This window comes from Centroberyx gerrardi, chromosome 13, assembly GCF_048128805.1.
Source record: "Centroberyx gerrardi isolate f3 chromosome 13, fCenGer3.hap1.cur.20231027, whole genome shotgun sequence".
Lineage (NCBI taxonomy): Eukaryota > Metazoa > Chordata > Actinopteri > Beryciformes > Berycidae > Centroberyx > Centroberyx gerrardi.
The window spans coordinates 9,205,652-9,233,642 of record NC_136009.1 but is presented as its reverse complement, the minus strand read 5'-3'; the positions used below and the strand labels follow the sequence as shown (position 1 = coordinate 9,233,642).

Below are 27,991 nucleotides of genomic sequence, written 5' to 3'. Positions count from 1 at the left end.
GTTAATTGTAAGATGGGGACGCTACCCTAAAAGCCCAAAACGGGACAAAGATGTTTACACAAAGTGACCAGGAAGAAGCCTCCTGCTGGTAATCCTGCTGGGTATTTACTCACTCACCCCAGCATAAGGAGTCAAGTACGCTTCACCTGTCCTATTGCTTCTGTCCCAACGAGTTCAAAGTCAAAGTGCCATAAAAGAAATCTGTCAGTCATAGGAGCCGCTTCCTCCTTCCTTGTCTTCAGGTGGACTAGAAGGACTTCAGGACAAAAACACATGAGCAGACTGAAGGACCAGGACTTTAATGAAGATTGTTGATAAAGGGATCGTCAGGTAGAGCTTTAATTGATCTTTATGTATATTACATTAGAGGTTTTGTTATTCTGTACACTATGTACTCCTTAACCAGTGCCATGGAACACAAAGTGTACTTGTCTTGTTACTCGCCGTGTCAAAAAATAATTCATTAGGATGATTACATATCCTAATGTTATATTGCCTACTTGTATTCTCATTCAACTCCTGCTGTTGAAGCCAGAAGAAAGCCTTTGGTCTAAGCTGCTTCTAGTATTGATGATTTTACACAAGCTAACAGTCTAGCTAAGCAGATGTACATTATGTTTCTGTGATGGAGTCGCTCACTTTTGTTATTTCTTTGAAATTGACCAAGTCATAAAGTGGATTTCTTTTGTTTAGGTAATAGGAAAGCTGCAACTTGGTGATGCTGAGAAAGGTAAGGCAGGTTTTTGTGCTAAACAGACGCCCTCAGGACTGACTGTACAGCTAAGTGAATGGATTTTATTGAAGAGGATATTGCTTGCCGGGAAGCCCTGCCATTCAATTGGCACTGTTCCTGGATATGGCGTCACATTTCTCATTCATTCAAAGAAATACTGTAAAGTGAAAGGGAAGGCCCATCGTGAATTCTGGATTATCACATATATAAAAAAGTAGGATTCAGCAGACTCATTGACATGTTTACCCTAAAATCATAACGCAGCCCACTCTGCTCCATGTTTTCAGGGTGAGTGGGTGTGGGTGGACTCCAATATCGGGGTGCCCATCGGAGCCAGGGTCAAAGTGACGAACTCTGGTCACCGGATACTGGTGGACGATGAGGGAAAGGTAAATACCCAGTCGCACAAATGCAAGATCTCAGGTCATTTACTGTTTACTTTATTGTTACTGTACCTGCATGTATCATAATCCCTTACATCTCCCAGGAACGCAGTCTGTCCCAGGAGCAGGAGGCCTCAGTCCGGGTTATGCACCCGACATCAGTGGAGGGGGTGGATGACATGATCCAGCTGGGGGACCTGACCGAGGCCGGCCTGCTCAGGAACCTGCTGGTCCGACACAAGCAAGGCATTATCTATGTGGGTCACCTCACTAACACACATACGACTCTAAATGTCCGTCTTAGCAAGTTGTTTAGTCTTAGTATGGAGTCTTAAACTCTTGTTTTTCTTACAAGTGAAGAAAAATTGCACTTGTTTCCAATGCAGTGTCACCTGTTTCTAGAAGTTTCTTGAAACAAGTGGCAATATCTTGAAATGTCACTTGATAAAAGGAAATTCTCTAAAGAAGTTGTTTTGCATTGGAAACAAGTGAAATGATCTCACTCCATTGGCAAATTTTGTTTTAAGACAAATACAACTGTTAAACTCAACACTAGATGAAATTACTTCCGGATTATGGATTATTTCAGTGCCTGCACACATCTCTTCCACCTCTTTTTTTACTTTGCTCCCAATTTTTCCAGTCTTATAATATCATTTTCAATATCAAGTCCCCTTCACTACCATAACCTAAGCTTAAAACATTAAGCATTGCAGTAAGTAAAGCTGGTATAAATTGCTTATTTATTTATTATTCCTATGTCTTACAGTACCATTTTTTCTGATTGTGTTAGACCTACACAGGCTCTGTGCTGGTGGCAGTGAACCCGTATCAGGAGCTGCCTATATATACAGGTGACCAGGTGAGTCGCATTTACACACATTTACACTTTTTTGCTGTCGCTGATCATGGAAATACAAATGTAGGCCATCACCCCGCCAGCTTGAAGCAGGAATCAAGCTGAATCTCCCTGCAACCCCAAATATGAGAGGAAGCTTAGTATCATATTGTCCTTCAGGTGAGGCTGTACCATGGTCACAAGCTTGGGGAACTCCCTCCGCACGTCTTTGCCATCGCTGATAGCTGCTACTCCAACATGACACGCTACCACAAGGACCAGTGCTGCATCATCAGGTCAGAATAAACCATCAGACATCAATACAGTGGGCTGAAAATTAAAATGTTGGCCTGTTAACACAGTTGCCCATAGTCAGTTTTGTATAGAATTAATGGTGTAGGGTATGACATGCAATATTTTCATTCATTCATTCATTCACTCTGTCTGTCAGTGGGGAGTCAGGAGCGGGGAAGACGGAGAGCACTAAGCTGATCCTGCAGTACTTGGCAGCAGTCAGCGGTCAGCACTCCTGGATCGAACAGCAGATACTGGAGTCCAACCCCATTCTAGAAGGTACTGGAGCAGCAGAACTGCACTTTAGCAGAGTCCAGTATTTAAACATGCAAAGACATACATGGACTCTCCAGCTTACAGCACACATAACATGTAATTAAATGTTCTTACGTTGGATCCCAAGCAGAAAATGCTCAAATTGACATAATTTCAGTTAATGCTACTGCCTTTTGAAACACACACACACACACACGCAAAATAGTGGTTAAAAGTCCAAAAACAGCTGAAACCAAGTGTTCAAACGTCCCTACTCTGTCCCACACAGCTTTTGGAAACGCTAAAACAATTCGCAATGACAACTCCAGTCGCTTTGGGAAATACTTGGAGATCTTCTTCAATAACGACGGAGTGATTGAAGGCGCTCGCGTGGAGCAGTATCTTCTGGAGAAGTCTCGTGTCTGCCATCAGGTAACACTGCTCCTTCCAATCAAAACAAGCTCTCCTTATCTCTCCATAGGGTAAACCTATATAGACCGATAAAGGTGCAGTGCCACCGAGGGTATCACATGGTTATAGTCTTGAACGGCTGTTAACATAAACATGCTACTACTGTTAACAACTCTTGGGCTGGGCAGAGGGAGAAGCTCTCACTCGCCTGCACAGAAAACATTCATTGAGTCACTATGCAGTGTTGTAAAAACTATACAAGCCATGTGAGACTTTACTAGCTCATGTCTCTGTGCTCATTTGCACCTCTTGACAGAATAGCTGTGATGATACTGTTGGAAATGGTTTAATTTTGCCTTTGTATCGCAGTAATAAATGTTAATTCTTGCTCCACAACCCCAGGCCCTGCAGGAGCGGAACTACCACATGTTTTACTGCATGCTGGCAGGAATCACAGCAGAGCAGAAGAAGTCTCTGAGCCTCGGAGAGGCCAAAGAATACAAATTCCTCACTAAGGTATTACCATAGCTATCTGCAGCTCATTTGGAAAGCAAAGTTACACCATAAAATATGCTGGGCTTCATCAGTTACTTCTACTAGGGAAGTGAAATTCAGTCATGTCAAAGTATTCTTTCTATCGCAGCCTTTTGAATGCTGCAGATTTGGTTTTTATTGATGTTAATATTTAGTAGAGAGATGAGCTGATACTGTAGCTTTGGCACATTGTCTTATAGACACAGAGATATTGTGTATTAAACCAGTTGTGCCTGTAGATATTACAGTAAATCTGATAAAATGAATACAAATACCGTTTCCTCATATTTACTAAAACATGTTACATATTCTGTATCTGCAGTAAATCATATAATCTAAATCTCTGTGTGCTGTAGGGTAACCGTATCGTGTGTGAAGGCCGTGACGATGCTAAGGACTATGACCGCATCCGCGTGGCTCTGAAGATCCTGACCTTCTCAGAGAACGAGTGCTTGGAGATCCTCAAGCTGCTGGCAGCCATATTACACCTGGGGAACGTCTGCTTCCAAGGTGAGCCTCTCTGGGTGAACACAGTTACAGGGCATCTGTAGGATTTTATTGTAGTAGTTTAGTTTACTTTAGTTCACTTTAGTTTGACAAATGTAAAAATACAATGTATACAAAATCAGTGCATCTAAAACAGTGTCAAGGATGAAACATTAAATACAAAGACTTATCTTGAATGTAAAAAACATGGTTGTAAATCAGTGGAAGCATACATTATTACACAATAAAAAAAAAAATACTAATACTAAAAACACTAATATATGCTACATTATGATTCAATACAAAAAGCTTGTATTGGCACAACCACACAATGCAATGAACATTTGATATAACACTTTACACACATACATATACATCTTATATGCAGGAGTTCATTGTAGTATCAGAGAGTAAAGGTGCCATACATACCATAGGATTTACCTTCAATTAATCTGTCACATGAAATTAGAAAATTCCATTTTAAACCCTACATCATTTTTTTGTCTCAGAGACTTTTTCGTAACACTATAGTCCAGACATTTTGGCTTGGATAGCAAAGATTGGCTTAATTTGTAATAATAATTTAGTATCAACCTACTTGTACTTAGTATATTGTGACATTAATCCAGCACATATGATACCATCAGTGTCTTAAACATGAGAACATCAGATCCTGTTTTGTGTGTTTTCCCACCAGCCACCACCCTGAACAACATGGACAGCAGTGATGTCAGCAAATCAGAACACTTCAGCCTCGCAGCCGCGCTGCTGATGGTGGGCGTTTCTTGGTCTTCACTTACACTTTATTTCTTGTGATTGTTGACCCAACACCTGACATGTTTCCCATCGTGTTGTGAAAGAGGAGACACTGAATGAACGTCAGCCTCTGGTGCCAGTAATTGATCTTCATTCTTCAACATTAAATGATGCTGACGAAGTCCTCCTGTCTGCCTCCTCCAGGTGCAGCATGCATCCCTGGCGAAGAGTTTGACCCACCGCTCCTTCCTGACCAACAGAGAGCGGGTGACGAAACCCCTCAGCTCTGCACAGGCCTCTGACTGCAGAGACGCCTTCGTCAAGGTAATGAAGCTGATCCAGTGACAATTAATCAATATGTAGTGTATTTCCTTATTGTCTAAGACATTGACCTGCAGCATCAAAGGAAGATTGCACTGTGGACACTGAACATACTGTACTGCATGTGGAACTAGCGTGCCAATCCAACGGTGTTAGAGCTTTAGCTGCTTTTTTAACCTTTACTTATCCAAGGAAAAGTTTGACTGATTTCATTTTTGGCGCTCAGAATGGCAAACTAAGCAGTGATGTGTGTCTGATCTCTCAGGCGATCTACAACAAGCTGTTCATATGGATCGTTGGGAAAATCAACAGTGTCATCAATAAGAAGTCGGCCAACAGCCCCAAATCCTCCTGTCACTCTATCGGCCTGTTGGACATCTTCGGCTTTGAGAACTTCACCACGAACAGGTTAGGAGATTTCTCAGTACCACCTGGATTCCATCGATGCTATATCACAACTCAACAATTTCTCCAGTGAATGATCAAATGTCACCCTGTCATTTTACAGTTTTGAGCAGCTGTGCATTAACTTTGCCAACGAGCAGCTGCAACAGTTCTTTGTGCGCCACATCTTCAAGCTGGAGCAGGATGAGTACCTGAAAGAGGACATCGTGTGGACCAACATCAGCTTTGGCGACAACCAGCACATCCTGGACCTGCTGGCCGGGAAATCCTGTAACCTGCTGGCCCTGATTGATGAAGAGAGCAATTTTCCAAAGGTATTGTTACGTAGCGTTGGCCTTATCAGTTCATAATTCTAACATTTTCTAAGAATTGTTTTTGTATGATGTAAAATCTGTAAAATCTGCCAATGGGGTGAAATATTTTTGCTTGTTTCTAATCACCTTGTTTAATGATTTTTTGTAAATCAAGTGTCTTGATACTAATGGAGTGATCTGCCTTATTCTGCCTTCAAGATATTGATACTAATTTCTAGAAAATTCAAATGAAACTGCATTGGAAACCGGGGAAACTATCTCACCCCAGTGGCAGAATTTTTTCACCTTTTTTAACAAAAATAAAATTTAAAGCCTGAATATAGGAATAAACGGCTTGTTAAGTTGGAAATATTTTGCAGATGTATAACAATTTAAGGTGACATTGCACAAATGTAAACCTAATTAATGTGCTATTATTTTATTCAGTAAACATAGTTGGGATGACTTTGAGACTTCCCAGATTTTCCCTGAGTGTTGTGTTTGATATAATTGGTCAAATGAGATCTGATTGATCAGGCGAGGGTCATTGATCATTGTTTCACTGGGTCACAGGGCACAGACATCACTATGCTGAACAAGATGAACCAACAGCACCGTAAGAACAACTCCTATATCGCCTCCAAGAGTGAACACGACACGGACTTCGGCATCTGCCATTTTGCTGGGGTGGTTTACTACGACTCCAGAGGTACGCAAACCAATTGAAATGGATCCCAGACAGATAAAACCTTTACAGTCTATTTAAAGATGTTCAGTCATGTCCTTTTCTTCCATTCAGAATTCCTGGAGAAGAACAGAGATGCTGTCAGCTCTGACATAATCAGGATGATTGAGACGTCCACCAATAAGCTGCTTCGTCAGATATTTGAGACTGAGCTTTCGACCAATGGGGTGAAGGCTCCCGCCAACAAAAGGATCATCATGACACCCAGGAACTCTCTCCGGGTATGAAAGTCTAATCCTGTTTGAGTAGAAACTCGGTAGCAGCTCTCTCTTTAAGGGGAGTTGTTTCATCTTGGATGCTACTTTTCAAATCATTGCCTCAGACTCAGCATCATGACATCAGTCTTCTCTCTTCTTCATCCACTGCAGGCCCACAGTGACAGCCGTAAGCAGGTGCCGACGCTGAGCGGTCAGTTCCGCCAGTCTCTGGACTCCCTCATGAAGGCCCTCTCCGTCTGCCAGCCGTTCTTCATCCGCTGCTTCAAACCCAACGATGGCAAGCAGTCTGAGGTGAATGACACAAGTGCTTCAGCTCAGTTTGCGCTGGAGGAACAGCGCCCTCTTTCTGTTTTGTGACATGAAGCAATCCAGCAGATTTCCCGCAAAATCCGACCCGCTGGCACACAATGTAAAATGCAGTGTAGTGGCTGGTAGAAGCTGCCTATCTTCTAGGCAATGGTCTTGTTCATTTACATAATGTCTCAAAATGAATATGGTAATGATTTACTGATGTTAAAATGCTACATCGAGCTTCTTAATTGATCAATTGACTGATCGTCTTTAAAGCTAGTTTATCTCTCTTCACGCAGTTTTCATAGTCTTCATAGCAGTTTTAATGATTTTTTTAAATGATATATGAGTTATTGCCATATATTACAAATTATAATAATATAATCTCACAATATTCACAAATATATAAGCACCAGATCTGAAGAGGTGATTTTGCATTTGTGCTATTGCATTCATCTGAAGGAAGACAAAAACGTTGCACACACCTGCATAGATAGAAAATGATTCATTTTTCCATAAGCAATTCCATGCCATATAACTGAATGAGCTAACCCCTGACCCGGTCTCCTCCAGGTCTTTGACAGAGAGCTGTGTATGCGTCAGATGAGGTATTCAGGCATGATGGACACCGTCCACATCCGGAAGCTGGGATATCCCATCCGCCACACCTTTCAGGAATTCCTGCAGCGCTACAGGGTGCTGCTGAAGACGACCACCTGTGATCCCAGAACTGTAAATGTCATTTGGATAAATATAAATGTCTTATATTTGTGACACCTAGAATATTACTGCAGCATCTTGCTCTAGATAATAGATAGACGGGCAGATTCCTTCTTTTTGTCTTTCTTTCTCAATCCCCCGGAGGAAATTGGGCTGTCGTCGGCCTGTGTTCAACACTTATCAAATAAATGCTTTGTTGTTTCTCCAGGAGCCAGCTGTGGCCTGTTGTGAAGCCATCTGCAAGGCGGTGATTACAGGGAAGAACGACTGGAAACTAGGCAGGACCAAGATTTTCCTGAAGGTGCAGAAACCTTATATGAATTTTGCACTGTGACACCTCAAATGCCACCCATCTTGTACCACAGCAATTGTTCAGTTGTTCTGTAACAAAACGTGATCGGCAATGTTATCATGAACTAATGGCACAGAAGAATGTCTTCATTTTTGCATGTATTAGACTTTGTATTTCTACCAGTACTCTGCACCAATAGTCATTTAGTTTAGTATTTTAAGGATTTATTTAAACATACAATAAGTTATTTCAGTCTTGAGCAGTCTTGTATGATAAACAGATTATTTGATTAGTTGGTAAAATGGCTATTAGTTGACTTGCTGGGGACCGTCCTAGTGGGAATGCAATCACAACGACCTTTCACCTTATTTCAGGATCTCCATGACACTATCCTAGAACGGCAGAGGGAAAAGGAGCTCGACAGGAAGGCCCTCATCATCCAGAGGGTCATGCTGGGACACCATGACAGGTACAGCGCCTGCGAACAGAGATAGGGCCAAAAGAGACAGAGATTACTGGGAAAGGTTACGGTGGAGATACGAGGATGTGGACATCGAGTCCAGGAGAAGACTGGGAGATGGGTTGGGTCACAAAGACAGACCAGTATCAAGTTATGCGATAAAACGAGAGAGAAATACTGACATGCACGACAGATATGAGCAGGGATAGTACTGTATGAACCACAACAGACGATATGAAAAAAGATAAAGATAGAAATCGAATAGGGTTATGGGTAAAATAGATTATCTTTAGTTACAGTACAGATGCATACATACCTGTAATTACAGGTTGAGACACTTCAAACAGAGATAAATATTTATTTTTTGGCAACGATGGCGTGAAACCAAAAAGACATGGAGAGATAGAGTGTGGATGGTGGTTGATCAAGGTGGATGATTTTTTTGCTTCCCCCCTCCTTGTAGAAAGTGCTTTTTGCAGAAGAAGAGGGCAGCTGTGGTGCTGCAGAAACACTGGAGAGCGTACAGGGAGAAGAAGCGGCTAGGAAAGGTGCGGTGCTGTCACAACTTCAGTTTTAAAAAACCTGCTCTCACTCTGCTCTTGACATTTGCCACACAAAGGAGACGCCTTGTGTCCAACAAAATGGACTTCTTGGTTCCACTGACCTCGTCCTTTCATTCCTCCCTTGCTCCAACTAGCTCCGGCAAGGCTTTGAACGCCTGGTGTCCATGATCCGCGGCCGGCGGCTCCAGTTACACTACCAAAGACAGCGAGCAGCAGCAGTCACCATACAGAGTCAGGTATGCAGATACCTTGGCACACTGTGTGTCTTCTTTATTCATTTTTACATGTTTTAGAATTCACAGATAAATCTCTTCAGCTAAGTAAAAGCACTTAACTTATTCTGCGTATTACAGAGAGGCAAAAACAACTCTGTCTTGGGTCCTCATAAAACACACAAACATGAATAAACTCGAGAGTATGATGACTAATAAATGCTGCTGGACTGTAGGTACGAGGCTACCGGGCCAGGAAGAGCTGGAAGCAGAAGAGAGAGGCGGTCATATTGCTGCAGGCTTGCACCAAAGGCATGCTGGCCAGAAGAATGGCTGAAAGGATGAGGACTGATGTAAGTGCTCAAAGTCTTGAAACTGGAAATGATTGAAGCAACATGAAGGAACGACTGTGTGTTCATGCATTTGCGTACTGTACCACCACCCCCCCCCCCCCCCCCCCCCCTCAGGCCTTCCTGTCAGCCCAGGAGCAGGAGGCTCGAGAGGCCGCAGCGTTGGAGCTCCAGCGGCGACTGGAGAAAGTTATCGCCCAATCGCAGCAGGCCGCCAAGGAGCCTGAGCCAATCAACGAGCGGGAAATGGTGGAGAACATGTTTGGTCTCCTCCCCACAGCCGCCGTGGCCGTGGGAGGACGGAAAGGACCGGCACCAGAGGGCTTTGAGGTTAGTCAGCTCTGGATTTGACTGAGCAACACGATGTATGATGATGCTTTCTTTGTCAAAGTAGAAAAATGGAGCTAATATCGCGATTCATGTTTCTGCCCCACGATGCGTATTGTCACATTTTTGTATTGCAATATATTGAATTTCGATATATCGTCCCATCCCTAGAGGGAACTAATCATATGTTCTGAAGTATGTAATCTGTTGAGATGAAATGTTTTGAATTTTGTCATACATTATTAGTTGACTGACTGTCCTACTGGTATGCCCTCCACTACAACTTATATTAGGATGTGGAGCACAACACACCAGAGCCGGTGGAGGAAGCCGCAGTCGAGACCTCGGAGCCGGAGCCGGAGTCCGAGCCCGAGCCGGAAGCTCCGGCCTCGGCCTCGGCGACCCCGCTTCCATTACCAGAAGACGATAACGACGAGGAGTATGATGACAGCAACGACGAGTTTTCGTTCCACAAGTTCAGCTCGCTTCACTTCCAGGGCAACGCCACTCACACACACATCACCCAGAGGCTCAGGCAGCCGCTTCTGCCCCACGAGGATGAGGGCGACGCATTGGTGAGAGGATGCAGAGCAGAGACAGACAGCTCTCTTAACCATAAACTTAAACTATTCAGTAAATAAGTAGTTATACCTTCCAAAGCTTTCCTACTTATTTGTTTTTTTCTTTTTCCTGCCCTACGGCTGCAGTCGATGTAGTGGTAAATAAAAAACTGGGTAAACTATGACCTCCCACCCTCCAGGCATGTCTAACAGTGTGGTGGATCATTCTGCGGTTCATGGAGGACATACCGGAGCCGAGACTCCCGGAGCAGGGGTGGAGCACCCCCACGTCCAGCCACCGCACCCGCTACCTGAGTCAGGGCAGGAGACTGAGCAACCTGGTGGGACTCGACCAGGTAAAACAGTGAACTTCGTGTATTTACTGCGTTTCATTGCCACATGTCATTCCTGACAGCCAAAAATACAAGTCTGTGATCAATCAACAGATGATCACAGACATTTGAGACATCGAGCAACAGCACTGCAGCACTGCATCACATAAAAAGTGTGATTTCTACAAAGGCTATATCAGTATGGCAGTGTGGCACATTGGTTTAAGGCGTATGCAACACTATGAGAATATTACAAATGAATGTTCAACCACTATAGGATATTGAAGGCTGATACCAATTCTGATATTTTTGGATCAAAGCTGCCGAAAAGCCTTTGAAACAGCGTTTAGACTATGGGACACTACAACTCTCCATTAAAAATAAGGATAATAATAATAAAACATATGCATGCATACTTGTGTGTGTGTGTGTGTGTGTGTGTGTGTGTGTGGAATCCAATTAAAATGTTGCATTAGAATCAATTAATGTTAAATAAATATGTTATCAAACAAACTCATATCCATCATATCAGGTGGACGACACTGACAGGCTGATATCTGATTTTTAATAGAAGGCGATATATTTCCAAACCAATATATTGATCTAACCCTGTTTCAAATTTCTTCTTTTCTGCTGCTGTGTAATACAGATTGGCAGCTGAATGCCATGCAGCAGTCATTCCTCTCACCTAAAATAATCTAATCTCTTTTTTGAATAGAAAATACTGAGGAAGAACAAGAAAAAATATGGAGGTGGAACCAGAAGAGCCTCTGCTATTCCTGAGGAGGTTAGCCATCATGTCGCCGTCATATTCATGGTTAACACAAAGCTGCATTCATTCTGTTGATTCCAGTTCAAATGATATGCTTCTCGTTTAATCCATACCAGCGAGAGGACTTGACAGAAGAAGAGGACATCCTGATAGGAGAGGGACCGACGCTGGACCGGCCGCTGTCGTCCCTGGAAAAACTGCACATCATCGTTGGATACGCTCTATCAAGACGAGACATAAGGTAAAACCTGTATAGTGTTTTAGATGTGATATGGGAAATACAGATGTGCCATGTCAGTATATAATGGAGATACAGTGTGTTACGCACTAATTTGTTTCAGCAAAATAAAATGTATGTTTCAGCAAAATGACTTTCACCCAGGTTACATATAACATACATTTCTTGTGAATTGCATAATTCCAATGTTTTTTTTCAGCTTCATCTAAGTTTTCCCACCCCATGAGCACCTGTGGAGTTTATTTGAAATCCTGACACACTCAATGTTCAGTTGTTATTTCTGTCCTGTTTACCATGGGTTCTTATTATCTTTGTGTATATGGCTGTTTGTGTTTCCCTGCCTGGGTAGGGATGAGATTTACTGTCAGATCTGTAAGCAGCTGGTGCACAATAAGAACAAGAAGAGCTGCCTGCGAGGCTGGATCCTCCTCTCCATTTGTCTTGGGATCTTCCCTCCCACAGACCTCCTCATGCAGGTCAGTCTGGACTGTACTGGACTACTTAACAGCGATGCAGTGGTTTGAAAGTCTAGTATTTTATTGAGTCTCCCTGATGTCACTAGTAGTAGAGCTAGTAGCTCCATACAAAATTGGAATTTTCCACTCAAATCCTAAGATAAGCTCAATTTTTCCAGAATACTTTCCAGATAAATTTAAATCTTTCTGCAACTCATTGTTGGGTACATACAGAGACTTTGAAAACACTGCTGTAATTTAGACTGCATTAAACAGCTCGTCAATTCCCTATTTGTATTGATGTATCCTGTGTATTGGGTGAAACGTTGAAGTCATTCCTATTAGAATTGTACACCTCCACTCACGCTATTACAACTTGGACAATGACTTCAATTTTGATAAATCAATCATTTACCAATTCTTGTGCTATTTAGACCATGATCCATGATTAACATTTGGAGGCAGTGTTGATTCCATGAACACCACTATAATCCACACTGATGTTATTCCATGTATTAATTATCATCCATGCTGGAGGAAATACTGCGTTTCTCCATTCCCCCAAACAGTTTACCATATATCGTCATCTTTACCCTATTCTATTCTATTCTACTCTCCTCTACAGTATTTGGAGAGCTTCCTCCGCAGAGGGCCAAGTGGTTATGGAGAATATTGTGCTGAGCGCCTGAAACGTATAGTAGCCAACGGAGAAAGAAGAGAACCTCCCTGTTGGATAGAACTACAGGTAGAAACACTGATCACTGACATAACAGGAAGATGTTGTCCTATTTAGAAAGAGCAACAAGCTCAAAGAGTGAAACAGAATGAGTTCTATAAAGTAGCAGGCATTGCATTTTGGTTTTGTTTTTGGCTGTATGTTGTTTGTCTGCAACTGAGATTTTCAATGGCTCCATGTCTATTACTGTGTTAGTAAGGTCACAAATGAGCAGTGTACCTCCTACCAATCAGCTACTAATCTCTAAATCATTACACACCTCATTGAATTCAATCAAATCTCATGTTCCTTCTCCCCATGGACAGGCTACCAAGTCCAAGAAGCCCATGAATGTGTCTGTGGCTCTAATGGACGGCCGCAGCGTCAGTCTGCCCATGGACTCAGCCTGCTCCTCTGCTGAAGTCTGCCAAGCCGTGGCCAAGAAGATTCAGCTCAAAGACACCGAGGGATTCTCCCTCTACATCGGCCTCTATGATAAGGTGAGCTGCAGTGACAGAGCGGAGAGCTTCAGTTCTCAAATGGGTCTTACCCTTATCATTCAAGTGATGGTGCGGTCTTTTCTTCATCTTTTCAGGTGTGGTCTCTGGGCAGCAGTGGGAAGCATGTGCTGGATGCCGTCTCTCAGTGCGAGCAGGAGGTGAGGAGGCAGGGCAAGCAGGAGCAGGACGCCCCCTGGAGGCTCTACATCCGCAAGGAGCTGTTCACACCCTGGCATGACTGCTCAGTCGACCCCGTCAGCACGGATCTCATCTATAGACAGGTCATCAGGGGCATCAAGTCCAGAGAGTACACCTGTGAGAAGGTGAGGCATGGTACTGAAACACTGTAGTCCAGACAATAGAATGTTCTGGTGTCTCCTGCTACCTCGAGTAGTCACCACCTCACTCATAGGGACCAATGTTTATTTTTAAATATGTACTCATGTTTTTTCATGAGTTGTGCTCTCAGGGAATCTCAATCCGTTTTTGTACTTTGGCTGTGGCTAAATTGTACTCAGTATTTTCAGAATTCTACTCACTCAAGTATAGCATCTTGGCATTTTAAGTGATTAACATATGATGAACATAGTGTTGAAGAAAATTTGGCGGCTAAACCATTCACTATACTGAAAAAACGTCCTGATTATTCAAAAATTTCAGACAGATTTTTCAGACATGCCTCATGTCTCAAGAACTATCAAGGCAGAGCTGAAGATAAACCTAAATGGTCAGAGCAAAAAAAAAAAAAAAAAACAGTTTTCAGAGCACAGGTTAGCTAACTGGCAAAATGGCTAACTGGCAAGAAGGTCAAAATGTAAATAAAACAATATAAATGGCAATAACTTCTTTTTTCATTTGTAAATAAAACACGACGCCTGCAAACCGGTATAACTAGCTCGCCTAGTTTGAATTGGAAGGTCAGCTACGCCAACTAGCTAAAGGGCAGTTTAACACATAACTTAGTATGGCTAGACTGTATTTTTGGCTTCATGATATTAGCTTCCCCCTCTCGTACCTTGCCTTTGTCAGCTAAGTAGTACTGTATGTCAACACCTTTCCTACTGAAGTATGGTGAATCGTGTCAATGTCTCTAAATGACATTAAACTAAACCAGTTTATGTATAACTGACGCAACTGTATCTGGTTGTTTTGCATCACTCAGGAGGATGAATATGTCCAGCTGGCAGCAAAGCACTACTACGTCCGGTTTGGCTCTGAGAACAGCACAGAGAACGTACGGAAGGTGATTGAGGAGTGCATCGCCACCTCGCTCATAGAGACCAAATCTATGGGGAAATGGATCCAACTCGTCAGCGCTGCATACTTACAGGTAAAGTGCCATAACCTGCTTAGTCCAGTGTGCATATTTGATTGTGTGTACAGCATTATATCTAGACAATGTTTGTGATATTTTTGTTTTTCAGCTTTATTGATGTTTCTTATGAGAACACGTAAATTAATGTGAGTGAATGAATGAATAGTGAATAATTTGTTGAATCCTGGTCGTACAGGATGCTTACAGCAGCGGGAAGAAGAGCACAGACAGCGTTAAAGGAGAAGTGGTCGACTTCGCCCGTCAGAAATGGCCGCTCTACTTCTCCAAGTTTTATGAAGTGACAATGATGTCGGGTCAGTCAGTCAAGAAGTGCACACATAACACTTTGATGGGGGGCAGGGATGTAAGTTTAGCTTCCATATTGAGTCTAGTCACCCTACAACTTGCGTTATAATGTCATCAATCTCATTAATGACAACACCCATCAACGGGGATGGATCTTTTATCACCTAATAGCTTCTGGCTAGTATTCTTCAATACAAGCTAATGTAATTTTTTCCTCAAACACTAAAGGAGACGATACAGACATCAGGGGACAGACATTCATGACTTTCCATAACTAAATCAGAGCGCTTCCATGACCTAAAAATGTCCTTCTTTCCTAATTGTGTTATTGTTGTAAAGGGGTGAACAGTCTGATTTCCAATACAGTTTGGTTTACTGTGGAGAAAAACAGCTCCAACCTATCATCAAGTGCAACGAATGTGTGAAACAAGTTGGAAAATACATTCAGGACTATTCGTAAAATTCCCTGATATTGCCCGACTTCCCAACAGAATTGATCAAATTTCACGACTTTACCTGTCTGGAATACACCTCTCTAAATTCTAAAAGCCATGACCAGTGGGAACCCTGAGATATGCCAGTCCACTTGGTGCAACAGGCTAATGTAAAAACAAAACAAAAAAAAGTTTGCACCCTGCTCATGAAACATTTGCATACCCATATCCGTCCACAGGACCTCCGTTGCCCAAAAGCAAATTCGTTGTGGCTGTAAACTGGAGTGGGATCTTCTTCATGGATGGACGAGACAAGAAGCTGATTGAGCTCCCCTACCTTGAGCTGACTGGAGTCCAGATGATGAGGTACAGATCATTTCTCAAAGATACAACTGAGAAGTAACAATTCATATGATGTAGCTGTGATTACAGAGCATGACAAAACCGAGTAGGAACACTTTATACCATTTTAAATTAGGGATATGTTTTCCCATCTCTAAAATTGCCCTTGCCCTATTTGCAGAGACACTGATTTTCTACGGATATTGACTAACCTTGGCAGTACACACATATTGCCCCAGTGCTCTGCTCCATCTATCCATCTAATCTACTCATCAAACCATCTGATTGGGCCTTTGCCATCAGAGCTTTTAGACTTTGGAACAACCTACCTGAGGAGCTTAGATTGGCTAATTCTGCATCATCTTTTAAATTATCTCTCGAAACCCACTTGCGTTTATGTAATGATCTCTGATTAATTGTCCTTGACCTTCTTTTTTTATGTTTCTTGCTTTGCTTTTACTTTGCTTTTGTGTATCTTGCTATCTATCTCGTAAAGCGCTTTGTAACTGTGCTCTACAAAGTACCGTACACATAAAAATGATGGAGCTTATGATGTGTCCAGTGTCAGCAGATCCAGCGGTCAGTCAGTGAGTGTGTCCTCAGTCAAGGGAGAGTTTGTCCTGAAGTGTGTGGATGCTGTGGACTTGGCTGCACTGATGCAGACAAACCTGGAGGGGCTGAGAGAGCGCTCGATGTACGCAGCGGCCCTGCATGATGCCAATAAACCAGGTAAGAGTCTACAGTGCATACAGGCATGTAGGCTCACACACACACACACACACACACACACTTGCACATATGAATGTATACACACACGTACAAGGACACATCTACATGTAGATGTCCGCACAGGTAGGAAAGTCCCTTCACTCATAGTTTATATACACAAATGGACATGGACTCTCTCTCTCTCTCTCTCTCTCTCTCTCTCTCTCTCTCTCTCTCTCCCTCTCTCTCTACAGAAGACCCCACGTTCCTGGTCTGTAAACGAGGCGACCTGTTGGTGATAGTGAAAGATAAAGAGTACTCTCCTGATCGGACCTGGAACAGAGCCACTAGCGAACGGACCGGCTACAGCGGTGCCGTCTATATGGACACAGTCCAGTTTCTGCCAACTCTCAGCAGGCCCAGTGATGATGCGCTGGTAGACTTACCTTTACAACTCATACTTTCATTTAAATACATTTACATTTATTTCCCCAAGAGAGATCTATATGATAAAAGGGGAAAGAATAAGAAAGGATAGGTAGGGGACAGGGTGAAACATGACAGATTTAATCAGTCTAATAAGTCTTTTAATAAGATAAAATGAAACTTTATTCAGGGAAAGAAAACTACAATAAAAGCACAAAATAGAATAAAATGTAGGCAATAAAAAAAACAGTAGAAACAATAAGAATAGTAAACATATATGTATAATATTATATACTGTATGTGTAGGTGGTATACTATATATAATACATAAATCAGATTTTATATGTGTGCACATAAACACATTAAAACCCAAATATCATGATTATGTGCAGTTATGTGTTATATATGTATTATATTCTGCACATATCAATGGCATTTGGGTTCATAATATAACAATATATTGCAGACGAAATATAGATTTCCAGCTAATTCTGAGGCAGTTACTAACTGTCCATTGTCCCTCTGTTAAAATATGTGAAAAGCAGGTATGTGAATTTGTATGTATGTATGTAGTCTACATGTACAGGCATGTGGGCTAGTGTAAAAAGAAAAAAAAACTATACTCTTTATCAAATGTATCCACTTTACAGATACCAGTAGCATATGTACAGAAAGTGCAGAGTGTACAGAATGTGTTTCAGTTGAGAGTTTTCAGGTCTCTGCTGCTTTGGATCCATGAATATGAAGGCTCAGATGAGCCCCCCTTGTGGTCTTACTGATAAATTGCTTCTTACCCCTCAGAACCTGCTCAGTCTGAGTCCAAACCAGAGGAAAACCTCGACGCAAAGCGCCCCGCAGAGAGATGAGACGGTGGCCCCCGTCTCTTTAAAAGAGTTTGCGCATGAATTCTTCCGGTAATGAGAAATATATTATTTTATCAGTCATTCCCTCTACTGTCACACACCACATAGCACCACTTTGCAATTTGGCAGTCCTTGAATGTTGAGTATTAGTCAAAGCTTGTGGATTTGGTTGGTGGTGCATGTTTGCCATATTTTATTTTACCAAAAAAGCAGTGATGCATACAATATTTAAACACACAATTTAATTTTTAATATTTAAGCATACAGTATTTAAACAATGACATGACACTGCTGTACTTCTCAGCAATCTATGATCACATCCCTCTGCTATCGTCCACTACCAGTCAAAAGTTTGGACACACTTGATTGAATGTTCTATGTTTTTCATTCTCTTAAAGCCATTTTGATCTAATGTCTTCTGCTTAAATGCTTGAAATTTGTTTGTTAGACAAATATAAATATATAAAAATAGTGAAGTTGATCCTATGTATGAATTTCTTTCCAAAGCCTTTGCCTTTCCATCAAGGCAAAGGGCGGCTGCTTTAAATCATCTAAAATATAAGATAGCTTTGATTTATTTCACACTTTTTTGGTCACTGCATAATTCCATTTGTGTTATTTCATAGTTTTGATGTCTTTACTATTATTCTAAAATATGGAAAATAGTAAAAATAAAGAAAAATGTGGTGTGTCCAAACTTTTGACTGGTAGTGTATGAATGTCAGTTGTATGAAATATTGTCAGTGATGTACTCACACTGTGGTTCCTCCCTGTCCCAGGCCTCCGGGTAAGGATGTTGGCCGGCAGGGCGTGTCCAGAGGGGCGGGCAGGGAGAAGCTGTGGGCTTGTTCCAGAGAGCCTCTCAAACAGCCGCTGCTCAGCAGCCTGGCGCGCAACCACGACCTCAGCCACCTGGCCTGCAACGCCTTCACTGATATCCTTCAAACCAGAGTGTCCCAGTAGCGGTTGGGTCATTTTGGAGTTAGCTCCGCACCCATCCCTGTTCTGGTTCCACTTTTACATTCTAGGATGTGGCGTTAAAAATGTTGAGATGAACAAATAGAGTTTATTCTATTCTGATGTTTAATGTTTATCTGGAATACATGAAGTTCTTCTGTGTCATACAGACCGTAGTCTAGTTTATATGGTGTGTGTGTGTGTGTGAGTCCTTGACCGGGCTGCTACCTATCCTGAAGTACATGGGAGACTACCCCATCAAACAGGCCCGCAGCCCCATAGAGCTCACTGACCAGATCTTTGGTCCAGCCACCCAGTATGAAGCTCTGCAGGATGAGATCTACTGCCAACTTATGAGACAGATGACCAGCAACAACAACAGGTGTGTGTGTGTGTGTGTGTGTGTGTCCACCTGTATATGTAAAAAAAAATGTTTTATTGAATTTACAGAACATGAAGAGTCAGTATATAGGCAGAACCAAGGCATTTAATCTATTTTCTTTCTCTCTCTCTCTCTCTCTCTCTCTCTCTCTCCCTCTCTCCCCTTCTCTCCCCCTCTCTCTCTCTCTCTCTCTCAGGCTGAGTATGGAGCGTGGCTGGCAGCTGATGTGGCTGTGTTCGGGCTTATTCCCACCCAGTCAGAGCTTGCTGGGACACACGCAGCGCTTCCTGGCATCGCGGCCCAGAGACCCGCTGGCTGCCGGCTGCCTGCAGAGGCTGCAGGGGAGGCTCAGGTCAGGCTGGACACACAATGTCATGACAGCAATGGCATGACAAACAGTTGGTCCGTTAGAATTACTGAGGGTATCCAGAATACCTTCATACTTTGGAAAAACGTGACTACTTGTCAGATTACTGAGAAAAATGATTTAAAGCATTGTTTTTGCATATCATTTTAATTGAAATTGCATTCACATCCTTGTTACAATGCAACTTGAAATAATACTTATCCACAGTTGTAGGTGATTATAATGATGTTATTGAAATATCAGTAAATTGGAATAAAATGTCTGTTTCTTCATATTTTATAGATTTGTTTTGGGGGGTGTAATCCTAAAGTAACTCAGTAAAGTAATCCTTCAATAATCCTTCCATTCCAAAGGAATATTCTATCAAATTGGAGTAATCCAATGCATTATGTAAGTGAATTGGTATAGTGTAACATTTTGAAAGTAACTTTCCCACTAGATACCATAATAAATGGTTAGAATACTAGTTAAACACCTGGGCTTGGCTTCCCAAAAGAAATTGAGGTTGACCTTCCCATTTTAGCTCTGGATGTTTCTTGACCAGGAGGATTTAAAGGGAGTGTACAGATGGAAGTGTGAGTGAACATTAGTGTGTAAAGATGTGTAAGTCTATTACAATATTATATTTCATTATCTAAAATCTACCGGAGTCTTTATATCTGTAGGAGGTCAGATACTGTTTATGTATACGTGTGTGTAAAATAAACATATTGTACTGTTTTGTGTGCTCAGTGCGGAGCCCAGGAAGCTGCCCCCCCATCAGGTGGAAGTGGAAGCCATCCAGCAGAACAGCACCCAGATCTTCCATAAAGTCCACTTCCCAAATGACACCAACGATGTAAGACACAACAGGGAAGAAGAGGGAAATATTTTGGGAAGACAAACACAAAGTAGAGAGCAGAAATCTTTGATAAATGGTCTTGAGGCTTCTACCCGTAAATGATAAAAGTCAGTTTGGTGTTGTGAATGATAGACAGCGGTGATTATTGCTGAAACGTGGCTCAGTCTTTATTTTATCAGCGCTGTTTTTATCAAATTTGTCTTTGATTTTATCAGTTTGTTGGATCATTTAGCTATCTCTTTTTCACTTTGCATGCATTTCTATCAGTTATTGTTTATTACTTCCACCCTGCATACATAGGAAGCACTTACGCAAAAATGATTTCTTGTGGATCAACATTTTTTAATATGTGGCTGCATATTTACTTTAGATTAACTTATTCTCATCATTGCCGACCAGTCAGATATCTTCCTTGAATTTGTTTAACACCCACTTCCTCTTCCACTGTAGCTATTTGAAGTGACGTCCACAACCAGAATGAGAGACCTGTGTCACAGCATCGCCTCTCAGCTCCATCTGAGCTCAGCCGACGGATACGGCTTCTACTTGAAAACACCAAGCAAGGTGGGAATGGGTGCTATTACTGTGAAAGTACTTTTTACCCACAATCCTTCTGATTCAAGTTGAGGGTGATTGGTGATTGATACTTTTGTAGTTATTAGTCTATTATCCACAGTGATTTCTATTTAGGATAACAGGACATTTTCTGGTTTGGAGTGATAATATGACTCGTGTTGATGTAAAAATGGAGACTACAAAGTCGGCCTTTAATGCATTATTGGATATAAAATCACAGACTAGAGCTGTGATTCTCTATCTGCAGAGTGTTTATTCTTTACAAATACTGACTGGATGGTCCAAGGCCTTAAGAATGACATTGGCTTCTTGAATTAAATGCTTTCCCCTTTAACATATTTATTTTTTAACTTCTAGGTCACAAGCTTGGAAGACCAGAAGTATTTCTTTGACAGTTTGAAGCAGACTTCAGACCAACCTAAGAAACTGAAGAAAGTCAAAGAGGGTAAAGCGCCATACTGACGCCTTCAGTTTTTATTTCTCTGCATTTCTCCCCATCTGTAGTTCACATGACATCATTAAAATGTGTTGGCTTCCCAGGCGCCATGTCCGCTGTGCCCTACCTGGTGATCTTCATGAGGAAGCTGTGGTTCAACGTGACCCCGGGGAGAGACCTGGCTGCAGACCTCACCTTCCATTTCCCGCAGGTATCGAACTCAACAACCACAGCACGCACTTGACTCGATTCACCTTTGACACGCACTGACAGGAGCTCTGTCTGCCCCCACACAGGAGATGCCTAAGTACCTGCGGGGATACCACGAGTGCACCAGAGAGGAGGCGATCAGCCTGGCCGGGCTGCTCTTCAGAGTCCAGGTGGATTCGGACCGGTCGCAGTTCGTCATGATCCCCAAGATGCTGAAGGTCCTGGTTCCGGAAGACCAGATGAAAGTCATGTCCCCCGATGAATGGAAGAAGGTAGACGGCGAAGGGGAGGATTAAGAGCAGTCAACAAAGGAGCGAAGAAAAGACGGAGGGGAGAGAATAGAGAGGCGAGGGAAGAAACAGATGACATGCTGATTTTTGATCTAGAAAAGTACAAAAGATAAGGAAGCGCGGGAGCAGGATTAGGAGGAGAGAGGGAGTTTTTTTTGTGCGGCTGTTTGTAGTGCACTCGTTGCTTCTGTCTCTGGGTTTTATTTCCACTGTGCTTTTTTGTCCTATTCGCAGCACATCATCTCCTCCTACAACAAGCAGAGTGGCATCACCGTGGACGAGGCCAAAGTGGCCTTCCTCCGAATCATCTCCGGCTGGCCCACCTTCGGCTGCGCTTTCTTTGAAGTTAAAGTACGTGAGCACGATGGGGCGAAAGCCTAGTCAGCGGGCAGCATTGGAAGGAAACTTGTTTTTCAGGAGGAATATGCAAATTAATTATCATTTGCGATTGTATTTTGCTTTGCAGCAAACATCTGAATCCAGCTATCCAAGTACAGTTAGGATTGCCATCAGCAAGCAAGGTGTCAGCTTAATAAATCCAAAGACTAAGGTATGAACAGTAATTACAGTACCCCATATCCTTATCTGGTTAGGCAGTTTTATCCTATCCTGTTCTGTTCTATTCTATTCTATTCCACTCTGTTCCATTCCATTCTACTCAATTCTATTCTACTCTATTCTATTCTAATCTGTTCTATTCTATTTAATTCCATTATGTCCAATCCCACCCCATTCCATCTCAGTTTATTATTTTTATCCTATCCTATCCTGTTTTATTCTACTCAATTCTATTCCACTTTGTTCTATTCCATTCTACTCAATTCTATTCTAATCTATTCTATTTCATCTCTGTTCTATTCTATTCTATTCTAATCTATTTCATTCCATTATATCCAATCCCCCCATTCCATAATTTTCATTATTAATTTTTATCCTATCCTGTTCTGTCCTGTTCTATTCCATTCTATTCTATTCTATTCTATCCTGTCTCACAAATAAAACAGCACAGCTCAATGTAGTCTGACAGTAATGTAACCCTTTCAGGAGCTGCTGGTCATGCACCCGTTCAGCCGCATCTCCAACTGGTACAGCGGCAGCAGCTCCTTCCAGATGACCATCGGCAACCTGGTGAAAGGAAACACCTTCACCTGCGAAACCTCCCTGGTGAGTGGCCGACCCCTGAAATGATCCACCAGTAAAAATTCATATCAGCAACATATTTCTTGCAGAAGAAACCAAGGGCACTACTATTTTTTTTTTTTAAGTCTGTAGCGCAAATCAATCTCTCTGTGTGTTAAATTATAAAAAAAAAGATGAATGAAAATGAAACGTTTACTGACAAATCTATCCGCTCTCTCTGTTTTCTCAGGGTTACAAAATGGATGACCTGCTTAGATCGTACATCAACATGTATGAGAAGGCAAGGCAGACAGTTCGACCGAGGCACCAGATGTTTTCCTGAGGCATCATGGGAAAGAGAAGGATAGACTGAATAGCTTTGCTTTATATGCAACATCGAACGGTGCTTTTGCATTAATTTACCCTTAGTATGCTTTGAATGACAAATTGGCGGCAATAATGAGCTGAACACGTATCCATAATACACACTAGTACCAAAATCAAATCTACTTCAACAGTGTCAGAGACTAGATCTTATAGGTATTATATTTGGGTCCCGGGCTAAGTTCATATTCCAGTTACGACAGACCAGAAAATTATACCTGAGATATATTATGCTATTAACCAGAGTGTGTGTGTGTGTGTGTGTGTGTGTGTGTGTAAACGGACTCCTTGGCCAGTTATTCCAATAGTTATTTTGCTCCGTATTGCCTTTTCTTTCTCTCTTCAGCTGTTAACTGGATGTGTGGATGTGAAAGTCACCAGTGATTTTGATCTCATGTAAGCTAATGTTGGTAATGATCCAAAGCAAAATTAGACCGGTGCTGCCTTTTAAGTAAATATCGATAGTTCATTATGCTATTTATATCTTTTCCTCTCCAATTACTAACTTGTGCTCTTAATTAGTGATCTTACAATTCTGATAAATATTATATACATGTGTTGTAGGCCAAGACTATATGAGTGCATTCATTTATCTGTTAAAATGACTTTGACTTCCTACAATGAGTGACTGTGGAAATAGACTATGTGAAACTGTTTTGAGGGAATAAATGAATACAAACAATAAGAAGATCTTTTGTGCTTTTTGTGTAGTAAGTATGGTTAACGAGTGTGATGCTTCACTAATTTTAGCTTACATTGTGAAGCTAAATATGTGAACGATGAAGGATGATTTTGTTTTAACTTGGTCGAAATATCAAATATGCTGTTAGGGATTTCTGCTTAGTGTCCGTTAGGGCTGCAAGTAATAGAAACATATCAATGCGATTATATTGATCAGCCTCAGATATAACACTGATAAAGGGTCCAAAAGTGTGTGTGCAGTCCTGTAATAATAATAATGAGAAGAACAAGACAAAGAAACTTTTCTTGTATAGCACTTTTCATGTTAGAAAATGTGTAAATATAAAGCTTGGGGCCCCCTGAAAGTGCTCTTGCCCCCTTTCCCCCCACTAGCAGCGCCCCTGCTGAGAGAGATACAAATCAACGGCGGAGTCCAATTCACCATCTGATTTACTAACCTGTCATGCAAATGAGGTAGCCAGCAAATTTTGTTTGCATGTTTCCATCAGATGAAATGCGGTAGTATCAAGTAGAAGGAAAAGAATCATAAAATTCTCAACAAATGACCTTAAAATACTTTGCTCACCCTAAAAATAAGCACAAAATCCTTCTGCCCTGTGCAGACATGACTTCATATAAGACATTTCAGACCATAGTTTAATTTTGTATTAAAAAACACACACACACACACACACACACACACTCAGACATAAATGCGCTCACACATACATACTCACTAAATGTAGGCCTACATTTAGCTTGTAGGCCTGCAGTGCCCTCCCTAATTAATAATTAATGCAATACTATGTAATATGTTCTTTACTGTTATATTGACAGTGCTTTGTACATTTATCTTGTTCAATTAAAAAGGAGGCATCACTGCAACTGGTTAAACTTGCATTCTATCACAGTGTGTTTTTGTGATATTAAGTACTAGTCTACATTATGACAAATTCATGATTGAAAGTCTTCAGCCTATGCCATCCAAAACATAGGCTACTTCCCAAAGTTATGAATCTGTAATGACTCTCACCAACAGACATACTTTTGAACAATTTGAACATTTTAAATGATTTATGAACGATGTCCGTTTCTCCCTTTCTCGCTTGTGAACGCATTCAAAACAAAGTGCTCCAAAATGTGGATTCTGATTGGTCACGAGGGCTCCAAAATACAGAGTTCGATTGGTTAAGGAGGCTGCACTCTGACAGCAGTACCGCCCCAATGCGTTCCGTTATCTCATCTGGAGAGAGCGTTATGCCAAACTCCGTTCAATAATGTGGAAATTTAATGTTTCCTTGCTAGTCAGCCAGTATACACACCTTGTAGAACATGATTTAAGACCTTTTATATATCATTAGAATCCACTCTTCAGTTCGGTTTATATCCCTAAACTTTAACATATTTAGGCTACTGCTTGCCTACTAGCTCAACCCAACGATTTCAGCTATTTGTTTGAGAAAGAGATTATTAATTTGTCAACTACATTACCTTTACTGGGTAATACAGTTGACAGTTTTTCATATTGTTTTTCATATTGTGGGCCTATACTCACAACCAGATATCACATGGGATTTTTCTAATTAAATTTTCATACGTTTTATACTCATAATTATTAAATGACATTTAATTAGGCTACATGTTTATTATTAATACTGGTGTAACACTGCTGACCTCTAATTAGTCTACTCTTGACCCAGACAATACTTAAAAAAAAAAAAAATTCAGAAAGCACATACCTTACAGTCTTTAAAAGCTGTTCTTCATGAGGTGTAGTGACGTCTTGTGGTGCAGATCAAATGATTCTGGGACAATCATTTCTTATTGAGAGGGTTTTTCAATGAGTAACATAGCAATTACAATAATATGGTCAAACAGTTATTTCACACGTTGCATGTATTTGCAATAAATGACCATCATGATTATCTCATGATCAAAGGAAATTGAAAGTAATTTACATAAGTTAATTTGATTGTTTTCTGACAAATGAGGTTACAGTTGAAAAAGTCACACAGCTGAAAATCAAAATTTTTGATGGTGTCCAGCTTATGTAGCCTAACAAAATGAAAGTTCAGTATATATGGTATTTGCTAAAACAGTCATGCATTAAAATAATAAGCATTAAAACAATTCTTGAGACATATCCAACATGGGTTGTTGTGTTGGGCATGGATGGGGATTCCCTGCAGTCTGGGCAACCTGGGCTGGATATTGTATTTAATGCCAATGAGTTTGCCCTTGAATGGGGTTATTCCTACAGCCTCAGCAGTGTGGGTTGTTAAATTGGCCAACCCAGACCGTATCAGTGGGCTTCCTTTGCACAGACTTTTACCATTTAATGAGGTAGGGCCTGTATCCAGTTAGAGGGCTTGGTGCCTTGGAGTATATATTAATACTGTACTGATAAATTTACCATGGCCCATATTTTTTGTATTAGCTAATATGGCATTCATCATTGAATTATTTCAACAGGAAAACAAAGCATTGTAGCCAGAGTCAGGCAGCAGCAAACACAGAGATGAGCCAGGTGGAGCATTAAGGCCTCAGATGAGATGACAGTGGTTATGAAAATAGTGAAAAGATATTATTCTGTGAGACATGAGCATTTAGTAAGATCATATTTAGGTACCATGTTGTTATTTCTTGAGGCACATTGTGTGAGTTAGGATCTTGAAGATATTAGTACTAAACTTTCTTAAACCTGTCTGTAATATGGGAACATTTTAGAGAACATAAGTGGTTTTAGTCTAGATCGATTTAATCCAGTAGATGAACATCATATGTTCTGCCCTTGTGAAGCAGACAGGGAGGAGGAGGAAGACGAAGAGGGGTACAGCAAAGACTTTACTGTTTTGGATGTTTCAGACTGGCCAGAGTAAGAGGATACTGATATCCTAAGTGGAATGACGGCTAGGGTCAAACACCTGATCAGGCTAAGACCTTTGTTAAGCTGTTGTTTGTTCCTCTTATGTCCAAATAATATACTGTCATGGTCATCACAATAATCTCATTAAGAAAGAAAAAAGATCACGATCTGCACCATCAGTTATGAGTTCCTGCTTTACTTGCCCTGCCCTTGCTTAGCTGCATCTTCACTTACCTTCTTACTTGCTGTATGTAGGCTACATTTATCTACTAACATATTGACTTTCTTACCCACATTTGTACATACTTATCTACTTTTTACTTGCTTTTCATTTACAGATCTCCTCACTTACTGCCCTACTTCATCATTTACTTAACCACTTACCTTCTTGCTTAGTTTACTTTCTTTCTGACTTACTCATTTTCATACCTACATTTATGCATATTTACTTTTTCACCCTCTTTGAAACTTTTCTTCTGAATGTGACATAAAGCCCCACGTTTTTACTTTTCCACTAACTTAGTGTTTCTTACCTGCTCAGTAATTTACCTACTTCATACAATATCTACTTATTTAACTGCTTACTTAGTATCTACATTTTCTTACCTAGCTAATTTAAATCTGCATATATAATATTATTCATTTTTAAATATGAATATAATCCTAAAAATAATGCAGTTTAATTCAAAATCAGAAATAAGCATACAATCTAATTCCAACTGCAAAATATGTCAAGTAAGTTATTATAGACCTAAATCTAATTATCCTATTCATTTATTCCCAGAACAATTATATAACAGCAAAAATAAGACTATCAAAATGCATAGCCTGCATATATTTTGGTATATGGTCTACTACTTCCTGAGAGGGTTATTTGACTATTTTATCTATGTGCATTTTGTATTTTCAAAATGTTAATCCTATTTTTTATTGAAAGGTTTCATTTTTGAGATAAAGTATTTTGTTACTTTTAAAATTCAAATATTTTCTGATCCCAGCAAAACGCAATTTAGCAAATCAAACAAAGCA

The 27,991-nt window shown here is 41.0% G+C and overlaps 1 pseudogene; it reads left to right on the top strand.

The window, feature by feature from the left end:
* Positions 1–718: 718 nt before the first annotated feature.
* LOC139926789 (unconventional myosin-VIIb-like) lies at positions 719–23,962 on the top strand (annotated as a pseudogene).
* Positions 23,963–27,991: the final 4,029 nt, after the last annotated feature.